At 43.3% G+C, this 10,393-nt stretch overlaps 1 long non-coding RNA gene across 1 annotated transcript; it reads right to left on the bottom strand.

The window, feature by feature from the left end:
• Positions 1-506: 506 nt before the first annotated feature.
• Positions 507-9,960, bottom strand: LOC116595483. Its single transcript, XR_004287700.1, has 4 exons — positions 9,869-9,960; positions 6,428-6,650; positions 5,191-5,275; positions 507-1,118 (listed from the first exon to the last, which is right to left on the bottom strand). It is a non-coding gene; the product is annotated as an uncharacterized LOC116595483 (long non-coding RNA).
• Between the last annotated feature and the right edge of the window lie 433 nt (positions 9,961-10,393).

Genomic DNA, 10,393 nt, shown 5'->3' with positions numbered 1-10,393 from the left:
CAGCTTAGTCACAAATTGAGTACAGAAGTTCCAGGCATCAGGCATTTCAGAGTCCAAAGGACAAAGAGATTGTCTTTTCCTCTTAACCTTGCTTGGAAGCCAAGAATCTTTCTCAGATATCCTCCTGTGCATTTCCCCCCAACATCTCTTAGCCAGAAATAGGTCAGAGAGCCACCCTCGTGTCAATTACTGTCAAGGGGAATCAGACCCTCATTTATTCCTGGGTCTGCAGATGGGTCTTTCCTTCTGGAGTTGTGTGGAAAAGAGGCAGATGTTTGGACACAACCAGGGGTTGTCTGCCAGCAATGGAAGAAGAGAGAATGGATATTGTGGAGTTAAGGAATAGTGTTTCCCACATTAATGCACCCAGGTAGCTTAAACCTACTTGAAGACAGAAACTATTTTGAATTTTCTTGAGTCCTCCATTATACCCAGGAAGACAGTCAAGGGGCTACTAAGGTTTTCTTAGCTAGTGGAGGACAGATTTTTTCCCCCTTAATTTTAAATTTATGTCCAGCCTTACATATATAGGGTAAATAATGCATATTTACTCAACTTGAAACATTGCAGATGTAGCTTTCTTCATGTTTCTTGTACTGGGGGTTTATTAAGTTTTTTGGATCTGTGGGTTTATAGTTTAACCAAATTAGAAGTTTTTCTGTCATTATTTCTTCAAATAGATTTCCCCCCCACCCCCTTTCAGAGAGAGCAACTATAAATATATCAGGTTGCTCAAAGTTGTCCTAAATCTCACTGATGCTCTTTGTATTTATTTTCATTCTTTTTTCTTCAGCTTAAAATAGCCAGAATTCCAAGGTGCCATATTTGGGGGTGGTGTATCTTGAGCCCGGCTAAATTCATTTCACCAGACCCTATGAAAATTCAGATTTTCATAGATTCCTTACTGATTGGAGAGTGTGAGCTGCTGTTCATCCACGTGTAAAGATACAGAATCATGACTGTTTTCTTCCCTTGTACTTAAAACCTACTCCTCTGCTTCCCGTGGTGGGCTGCAGAGTTTTCTTCCTTTAGGGCAAACCATGGTGGTGGAGAAATAGATATTCTTCTTCCTCATGCAGCAACTTCTGTCCAGCCTAGAAGAACATCTCAAAATTCATCTGTAAAGAGGGAGGGAAAGAGCAAGAGAAATCCACTTACTTTGGGAAAAAAAAAATGCTAGTTATCAATGACCGGTAAAAACTCTGCTTGGGTTGGGAGTGCAAATCTTTGGCTTGGTTGTTGAAATTTCTGTAGTATGATCTCATAGCAGGCGTGCGCACGTGTGTGCGTGCGTGCGCGCACACACACACACACACACTCTCTCTCTCTCTCTCTCTCTATATATATATATGAAGAACTAGCTGTGCCTCTAAAGGACCCTGCATTTGAGTACCTAGCTGACTCAGTCAGTAGAACAAGTGACTCTTAGGCTCAGGGTCATGAGTTTAAGCCCCACACTGGGTGTAGAACTTTACTTAAAAATAAATTTTTTTAGGGGTGCCTGGGTGGCTCAGTGGATTAAAGCCTCTGCCTCCAGCCCAGGTCATGATCCCAGGGTCCTGGGATCAAGCCCCACATCTGGCTTTCTGCTCAGCAGGGAGCCTGCTTCCTCCTCTCTCTCTGCCTGCTTCTCTGCCTACTTGTGATCTCCGTCTGTCAAATAAATAAAATCTTTTAAAAAAATAAATAAATAAATAAAATTTTTTAAAAAAGAGCCTTCATTTATAAAACGCTTTTTACATACGTTATCCTGTTTAATCCTCACATGAGATAACAGAGAATAGCTTGTCCAGTATCACCCGGAAGGAAAACGATGGAGTCCTGTGACTCCCAAGTCCCATGTTATTTTCAGCACATCAGCACTGCCTCACCTTTATACAGGGAGACAAAACCACTGGAGGGTGGTACACTATCATTAAGGAAATAAATGGATTAAAACAATATTCACAGTGTGGGACCTTCATCTGTTGGAAGACATATTTATGCATGTAAAAACATACGCAGAATGCGGAAAGGCCATGATATGTTGAATAGATGGGGAGTTTATAGGTGACTTTTTCCTGTTTTGACTGTCAACATGACCTAGAGCGGCACTGTCGGCTAGAACTGTCTGTCATGATGGCAGTGTTCTCTGTCTGCACTGCCCAGTACGGTAGCCACTGGATACATGTCCGTTGAGCTCTTGCAATTTGTCTTGTCCTGGCCAAGAAGTAAGTGTAAAACACATACTGAGTTACCAAGGCTTAGTATGAAAAGAAGAATGTGAAGTATCTCATTTAGTTTATTTTTATACTGATTGAATGTTGAAATGATTCTATTTTGGATGCCCTGGGCTAAATAAAACATTATCAAAGGTAATCTCACTTGTTTCTTTTTACTTCTTTTAATGTCGCTACTAGAAAATTCTGCATATGTACATGGCTCACAGTATATATCTCTTGAGCACCACCGGTCTAGAGTTCAAGGGCGTGAAATTCTTTATCAGGGGCACTTGAGTTCAATTCCCAGTCTTCGCTTTTCTAAGTAGGGGACCTGGAACAAGTTACAGAACTCACCCTTGTTCTTTTTCAGTTCTTAAGCAGGAATAATGATTGTGCCCTAGCTCAGAGAGTTATTGTTAGAATTAAATGAGTTGATTTTGGAAAGCCTCTACTGCAGGCAGTGACTAGCACCTGTTAAGCGCTCGATAAGAATTAGTTGTTAATTCTTTTTTCTAAATTTTCTAAGGTGGATGTGAATTTCTTATATAATAAATATTTAAAAGAAAATTGAAATAAACAATGAATTCTGGAACACTGAAAATAAATTTAAAAAATAAATAAAAATTAAAAAAAAAGAAATTGAGATAATTAAAATTTAAAGCAAGACCATTATCTTTAACCCTGGTCAGAAGCTGAGTATTTATATTGTTTTAAAGCTGTGTAGTCAGGACGCCTGGGAGACGCAGTCAGTTTAGCAGCTGCCTTGGGCTCAGGTCGTTATTCCAGATTCCTGGGATCAAGTCCCTCATCGGGCTCCCTGTTCAGCCAGGAGCCTGCTTCTCTCTCTGCCTCTGCCTGCCAGTCTGCTGGCTTGTGCTCTCTCTCTCTCTCTCTGACAAATAAATAAATAAATAAAATCTTTTAAAAAAAAATCAAAGCTGTGTAGTCGTGTTTGCTTTGTTTTATTGTGTGTATGCATGTACAAACCTTGGACACAAGCGGAGTTGGGACCATCACAAGTGACCGTTTATTAGGCAATCTCATTCTTGCCTTCTGACCCGGGTCCTCCCCCTCCATCAAAGGAGGGGATAATTGCATCATGGTTCCCACTGGCATGCACAACACACCAAGTGTTCGCCTATATTTAGCCAACATGAAGTCACTGAAACTCTATGCCCACTAGATGCAATTAGTGCTTTGTTATTTGTTGCTCACATGGCTTATATCCTGACTGCTCTGCATAGTTTGTGTCCTTAGATGAATTTAAAAGAACTGAAAACCTTTTGTGCTGAGAAAACTGCTTGGGGAGTAGGAACCGAAATCCCAAGTCACTGAATCCCCTGGAAGGTACCCTGAGGTGAATACTTGATGCCTCCCGCAAGCCAGCGAGACCTCAATTATCCTCCTCTTTGATGGCAGGAGGAGTAGCAGGGGGAGCAGGCTGGGGAAGGAAGGGTTGTCTATATTCTACCCAGCTGGTAGAAGCAGTACTCGGTCAGTGGCTCCAAGGAATGGGCCCAGCTCCACTTTCCTTCCTGCAAACAGAAATGGCACCTGGAGTGCAAAAACACAGAGCAGCTCAGCGGGGGCTGACTCTGCAAGGGGACAGAGGCTGGGGACTGCCCACAGAGCAGTGAATCAGAGGCTCACTGTGTTGGCTAGTGCCTCCATTTTACTCTTGGGGCCTCGTCCCTCTAATTTAAGGCTCTGAGGTGCCATGTGTGCGTGAGTGTGCGTGTGTGTGTGTGTGCGTGTGCGTGCATGTGTGTGTGAGATATTGAGAACATTAGCTTAGACTCTCAATCCTCAAATTTTTGTTTCTCAAAATTATCCTCATTTTGGATGGCAAAGACTTACTCCTATCAGAGATCCCAGTTTTATTTTATTTAACAGACAAAATAACTCCCAGGGAGCGGGCAAAGAAATAAAGCAAACGCTATTGAAAATATTTCTAAAGTATGAGGTATTCATAAATGTGTTTTACAGGATAAAGCCAGATATTCCTGAGGCCAGAGATGCTAGACAAAAATTTAGAGGCTAGTTGACATGCTTCTACCCACAAACATTACCGTTCTCTTGTCTTGTATGTCTTAGTCCATCACTCAGCCTTTTATATTCTAAAATAGATGATTTTATGATGAAAAATATTTGTTATTTTTAAAAGAATATGAAACTTTATTTTGAAAAATTTTTTGAAACTATTGTTTTTATATCAGAGATTTTATTAAAAGAGAGGGAAAAAGTGAGTGAATATTTCAGAAAAGCATAAACAAACCCGGTTTCATTTATTAACTACAGAAACACAGATTTTAATGAGTTTTAAATATTCATTTAACAAATATTTACTGAGTATCCAATGTGAATAACAGTACATTGGTATCCTCGCCTTATCTATCTTTCATTAAGTGATTTTTGTAATTTTACTAAGTAATATGTTCCTGGAATCATTCTTCTTTGCTTGCTATACAGATTTGGGGATGTTATTAAAAATTTATCCGGGGACAGGGGCACCTGGGTGGCTCAGTGGGTTAAGCCTCTGCCTTCGGCTCAGGTCATGATCCCAGAGTCCTGGGATGGAGCCTCGCATCAGGCTCTCTGCTCGGCAGGGGGTCTGCTTCCCTCTCTCTCTGTCTGCCTCTCTGCCACTTGTGGTCTCTGTCAAATAAATAAATAAAATCTTAAAAAAAAAAAAATTTGTCCGGGGACAACATTAAAAAGAAAATGAAAGCAACCACATAAGCTCAACTCAGTGACAGTTGCAGTTGGCCCTGTCTATGAACGGAACATTGTTATATCCCAATGGATTGTGAGAAAGAGGTTACAGACAATTACCAGCACACCTTCTCTCTCTCTCACAAAAGGAGGACGCAAATAGGATCAGGAGAATTCATTTCAGGGAAAAAACACTGAGTCAGCTGAGACTGATTAAAAAGTAAAGTATTTCAAACTTCAGTATTCTATTATTAGTAACAAGTTAATTTCCACATACCTCACACTCTAATGAGGATAGCTGTGTTGGACAGTAACCAGTCATCAACACCTCAGTGTGAATGAAGATCTGAGAGTCGATTCTCCTAGAGGGAGTGAAGTAGTGAGAAGGAGAGAACAGTGGGTACTTGGAGCAGGGAGGGGACACCCCAGGGAGAAAACGTCTCTAACTTCCTAGTTTGCACAGGAACTCTGGTATCTGGAATAACATGCATAGGTCCAAGTCCTGCTTCCCCCCAAATCATAGCAACTGAGTTCTTTACAGTGACAATTCATATTTTACTAATACTAATTGCTATGATTACCATTACTAATTACCATGATGGAAAAGAGAAGACTGCCCCTTCTGAGAGATTTTATAGATGGTCGGTCATTATAGTGATAACTTATGGTAAGTGTTTAAATACATTAAAGTGGATGCAGGAAGGTTGGAAATAAATATTGTTGCTATGGTTTTAAGATCTAAATAAAAATAATAGGTCCATTAGTACAATAGTTAAAATATGCCATGGTATAATGCACAATAGCTTTTACTACCAGAAGTATATAACGTATGATTTCTAAAAATTTCATAAAGAGCATATTTTCAAATCTGTATGTAAAAGATAGATTATTCGATAAATGGGGTACCTGTTTGAAAAAGAAAATAAAGAAAAATAAAATCTCTATCTGACTCTTCATATAAAATCCATTTAGAAGGTCTAAAAATTTGAACATAAAATAAGTGAATCCATTAAAATTCCAGAAGATAAACTGAGTGTGTATTTTTATAATCTTAGAGTAAGGAAGTTCTTTTCAAGCAGAAATTCTCAAAGGAAAGACTGTCAGTTGGGGCTTTTTTCTTTCTCTCTTTCTTTTTAAGTTAAAATGTCTCCACAGCAAAAATTAAAATGTCTCCTTATTTCGCAGAAACAAGGTTGAACTAATACTGGGGGGAAATGTGCAATATTAATGACAAAAGAATATGAAAAAATATGCATAAAACACAATGACCTTAGTAAATTTTATATATAGGAACAAACAATATTATAAAAAATGGGCAAAGACTGGTATAAGGAGTTGAAAGAAGAAGCATAAATGTCCCCAAACTGTTGAGCCCAGTTAAGATGTGAAAGGGAGACAGTCTCCAGACCATCAGCCCACAGCCCCATTTTGCAGGGGGAAACTGAGTCTCAGAGAAATTCAGTGACCAGCCTCGTGGCTGCCAGCCCATGAGAGGAGAATTAATTCAACTTTACCTTGAAAACAGTCTCTAGAGCTCTTTATGCATCGAAAGTGAACGAAACAAGATGAAGCTGTCACCCTCTGCATTCAGACCCCTGAGCGTGGCTTCCAGAAGAACACCAGGGAGAACACGGGAAGCAAAGGGAGATCCCAGGGCACCGTTTACACTCTCGTCTGCAGGGTGAGTGGGACCGAGCTCATTTGGCTTGGCTGCTCTTGCATTGGCTTTCAGAGGCTCTGGATGTGTGACACTGAGCTAAAGAGACATTCCAGGTCAGCCCCCATTTGTCTGGATGACAACCTCCAGCCCAGCTCTACTAAAGGTCACTGTCTGCAGGGCAAAGCCTTGCCAACTGATGGATGCAAAGACCAGACCTTCCATCCAGGACTGGACACTGATACAATGTGAATGGAAACTAACAAGAGGGCAGAGAAAGCAAAATCTGTGTAGTCCTAGTTGCTTTAGCTATTGCCTGCGACAGGGGTTCCCTAAGTCTGGCCTGCACACAACCTTGGCCATGGGAAATAATATTTTTAGGTAGTATACAAACTCATTTGAAATTATAACGGCCTTGTATTTGTTTCATTATGTATCCATACATAACTGCCCCAACAAAGTCATGATCCCACATATGGTATTTAAGGATAAGCCTGCAGGAAGTGTTTGGGTTAAATAAATGACTTCATTTAAAGAACAATGCTGGGGGTGCCTGGCCCCCTCAGTAGGTGGAGCATGGGACTCTTGATCTCGGGATTGTGGGTTTAAAGCCCACGTTGGGTGTAGAGATTACTTAAAAATAAAATCTTTAAGGAAAGAAAGAACAATACTGAGTATTAATGGTGCCTGTGTTTGAACAGAGCAAAGATTGTGAATAAGGATTGACAGTGGCTGAAGTGTGTGTGATTTTTCTGCACCAGTTCTGGAAAGTACTGCATTTTACAATGCCTGTCAACCCATGCACAAATACATGTACACAGCTGTAAGAAAGACTTTGAGAGGGGCTCCTGGGTGGCTCAGTGAGTTAAAGCCTCTGCCTTCAGCTCAGGTCATGACCTCAGGGTCCTGGGATCCAGCCCCACATTGGGCTCTCTGCTCAGCAGGGAGCCTGCTCTCTCTCTCTGCCGGCCCTCTCTCCTTGTGATCGCTGTCAAATAAATAGATAAAATCTTAAAAAAAAAAAAAAAAGACTTTGAGAAACAACTTTTACTGCTATGCAGGTGATGCCCTCTGGACCCTCGATTCATCTTTGACACCCACCGCCCCACCCCGCCCCGGCCCTTGTCTTTCTTCTCCCCATAATCAATTGTCTTCAAGTTCCTCCTGTCAGTTCTGCTTCTTAAGGTTCTTTATTCATCCCTTTTTCCATCTCCAGGGCTTCCTTCCTGGTCTCTGCCCTCATTGCCTTTCACCTGGACGATATCCTAGCTCATCTCCTTGCCTCCAATCCAGTTTTTCCTCCTTCAATCCACCCTCCACACTGTTGCCAAAAAGACTTAAAAAAAAAAAAAAAAAAAACCAACCTGAACTGATCCTATTGTGCTCTAGTGCACAGGATTAAGTCCAAGCTTCTCAGCAAGACTTGAAAAGCACCTGGTTGCTGGTTCCTGCTGCCCCTTCCCAAATTCCAACCCTGGCAGAATCCAGACTAGAAACCCAGGTCTCTTGATTCTCAAGTCTAGCGCTCTTCTCAGCATACCATGCTGCTCCTCAAAGAACCTCTCCCCGTTGTTTCATTCCACAGGTGATATCTGCATAGGTAACTCTGACTTCTTGGCAGGAGTTTCTTTTCCTTCTTTTAAAAGATTTTATTTATTTGAGAGAGAGAGAGAGAGTGAGGAAAAGATCACAAGCAGAGGGAGAAGCAGACTCCCCTCTGAGCAGGGAGCCTGAGGTGGGACTCTGAAGTCTACACATAACCAACTGAGCCACCGAGGCACCCAGGCACCCTGGCACAGGGAGTTTTAAGTATACCTTGTCATGAAACAGAATGTCACAAAGTAGACCAGGCATAGACAAGGGTATTGTCTCCCTTATCCATTATGAATACATATGGTCATAAGTTATAGATGTGAATAAAAATGGAAAGTATCTATTAGGCAGGTGCCTGGCTGGCTCAGTCAGGATCATGGGACTCTTGATCTCAGGGTTGTGCGTTAGAGCCGCACTGTTGGGTGTAGAGATTACAAAATGATAATAATAATAACAAACTTTAAAAAAAAGTATCTGTTGGGCAAAACAATTCATGCTGAGGACCACCGATACTGCTTAACGATTATGTAGGCCATCCTCATTTTGCAATTCTTCCACAAGAAGCAGATGGTCTAGGGGCGCCTGGGTGGCTCAGAGGGTTAAGGCTCTGCCTTCTGCTCAGGCCATGATCTCAGGGTCCTGGGATTGAGCCCAGCATGGGGCTCTCTGCTCAGCGGGGAGCCTGCTTCCCTCCCCCTTCTCTCTGCCTACTTGTGATCTGTGTCAAATAAATAAATAAAATCTTTGGTGGGGGGGGGGAAGCAGTGGGAAGCCGGTGACCCATTCGTTAAATCCCAGTCTAGATTAGCCTGCTAGAGTCAGCAGAGTATGACCCCCCCCCCTCCACCCCCACTGATGTTAGGCTGGCCTCAGCCAATGGAATATTAGCTGACATGACACACAGAGGCTCCAAATATATTTGCCTGTTCTGCTTGACCCCTTGAACAGGTAACACCCTCTGCCAGGACAGCATGCCTCAGGTAGCCTTTGTCCTTTCATCCTGGGTCCGGAAACAGAACCACATGGAACCATTTATCCGACCCTCAGCCAAGAGTCCAGCCTCGCTCAGCCTGCCGGATGGAGCCCAGCCGAGATCACACCAGCAGACCCAGGACCAAGAAAAAGAAATGTGTCTTGTCCCCAGCCACGGAGACTTTTGAGGTGGGCTGCAGCGAAGCAAAAACTGACTAACCCCAAAGCAAACTGGGTTTTGTTTTGTTTTCGTTTTTTATCAAGCTGAAAATCAACTCTCCTTTTCCTTTTGGATCACCTGCGGGGGGCGAGGGGGAGGGTAATAACGCTCCCTTGACCTTCTGCTAGCCCCCAGCGTATTTCTGGGGCATCTCCCAGCATGCCGGTTGCATAATGCAGAAAGCTCTGCAGCCTCCTTCTCACATTAGCCTGACAAGAAAGTAAATTAGGACTGTTACACTCCTGCGCTCCCTCCCCCCATGAAGTCCCTGCCAAGCCCAAAGTAAAACAGAAAATCTGGTGGCCCTGTGTTTAAATTGGCGTGGCCATGCCACTGCTTCTCCTTTCAGAAACTGCCAGCTGTTTTGTCAGGGGTCTCCAGCGTTGGGGATCCTGCCCCACTCGTTTTAAGCCATGATTTTTTCTAGCAGGAGTTCATGGGGCCCGAGTCCAAGGAGGAAGCCATGCAGCAAGGGTCAACGCCACGACGTCCAAAGGCCCGGATCACACAGACCTCGTTTTCCTCTAGCCGAGGTCGCGGAGGACCGTCCTTGCTCTCTGTTTGGGCTCCTCCGTGTTTTTCTTCCCCTCCCCGGGGCTGCCCACCTGGAGCCGGTTGTCACCAAGTCCTAACAGCGGGCGGAGGTGCGCTTCCCCGCCGCCCAGAGCCTCCGCGCCAATGCAAACGCTCTCCTCCAGGTGGCAGTAGAGAGCCGCTCCCCGCCTGGCCGCTTACGTCACCTTGTTTACTCGGCTCCGGGTCATTTTTAGATCTAAGATCACAGGATGTTAATTGGGCCAATGATTTCCCATTCGTTTTGGCAAAACGCCCTTCTTGTGGGCGTCCGGACAAGCACGATGTCCTTCTTGACAACGAAATTTTGCTGCGGGGAGTATTTACTTGCAAACACTTGGAATTTCATCTTTAGGAGAGGCGAAAGCTGCTCCTTGGTAGGTGCTATGGGCTTGTTTTGGGGTCATTTTAGATTTGGAGCCCAAATGAGGAGTCATGAACTAGGGAGAGCCGGGAGGCCAGACA

Source organism: Mustela erminea, chromosome 7 (genome assembly GCF_009829155.1).
Source record: "Mustela erminea isolate mMusErm1 chromosome 7, mMusErm1.Pri, whole genome shotgun sequence".
Classification (NCBI taxonomy): domain Eukaryota; kingdom Metazoa; phylum Chordata; class Mammalia; order Carnivora; family Mustelidae; genus Mustela; species Mustela erminea.
Note: the sequence above shows the minus strand (reverse complement) of the source record. Positions and strands in the feature narration are given on the sequence as shown.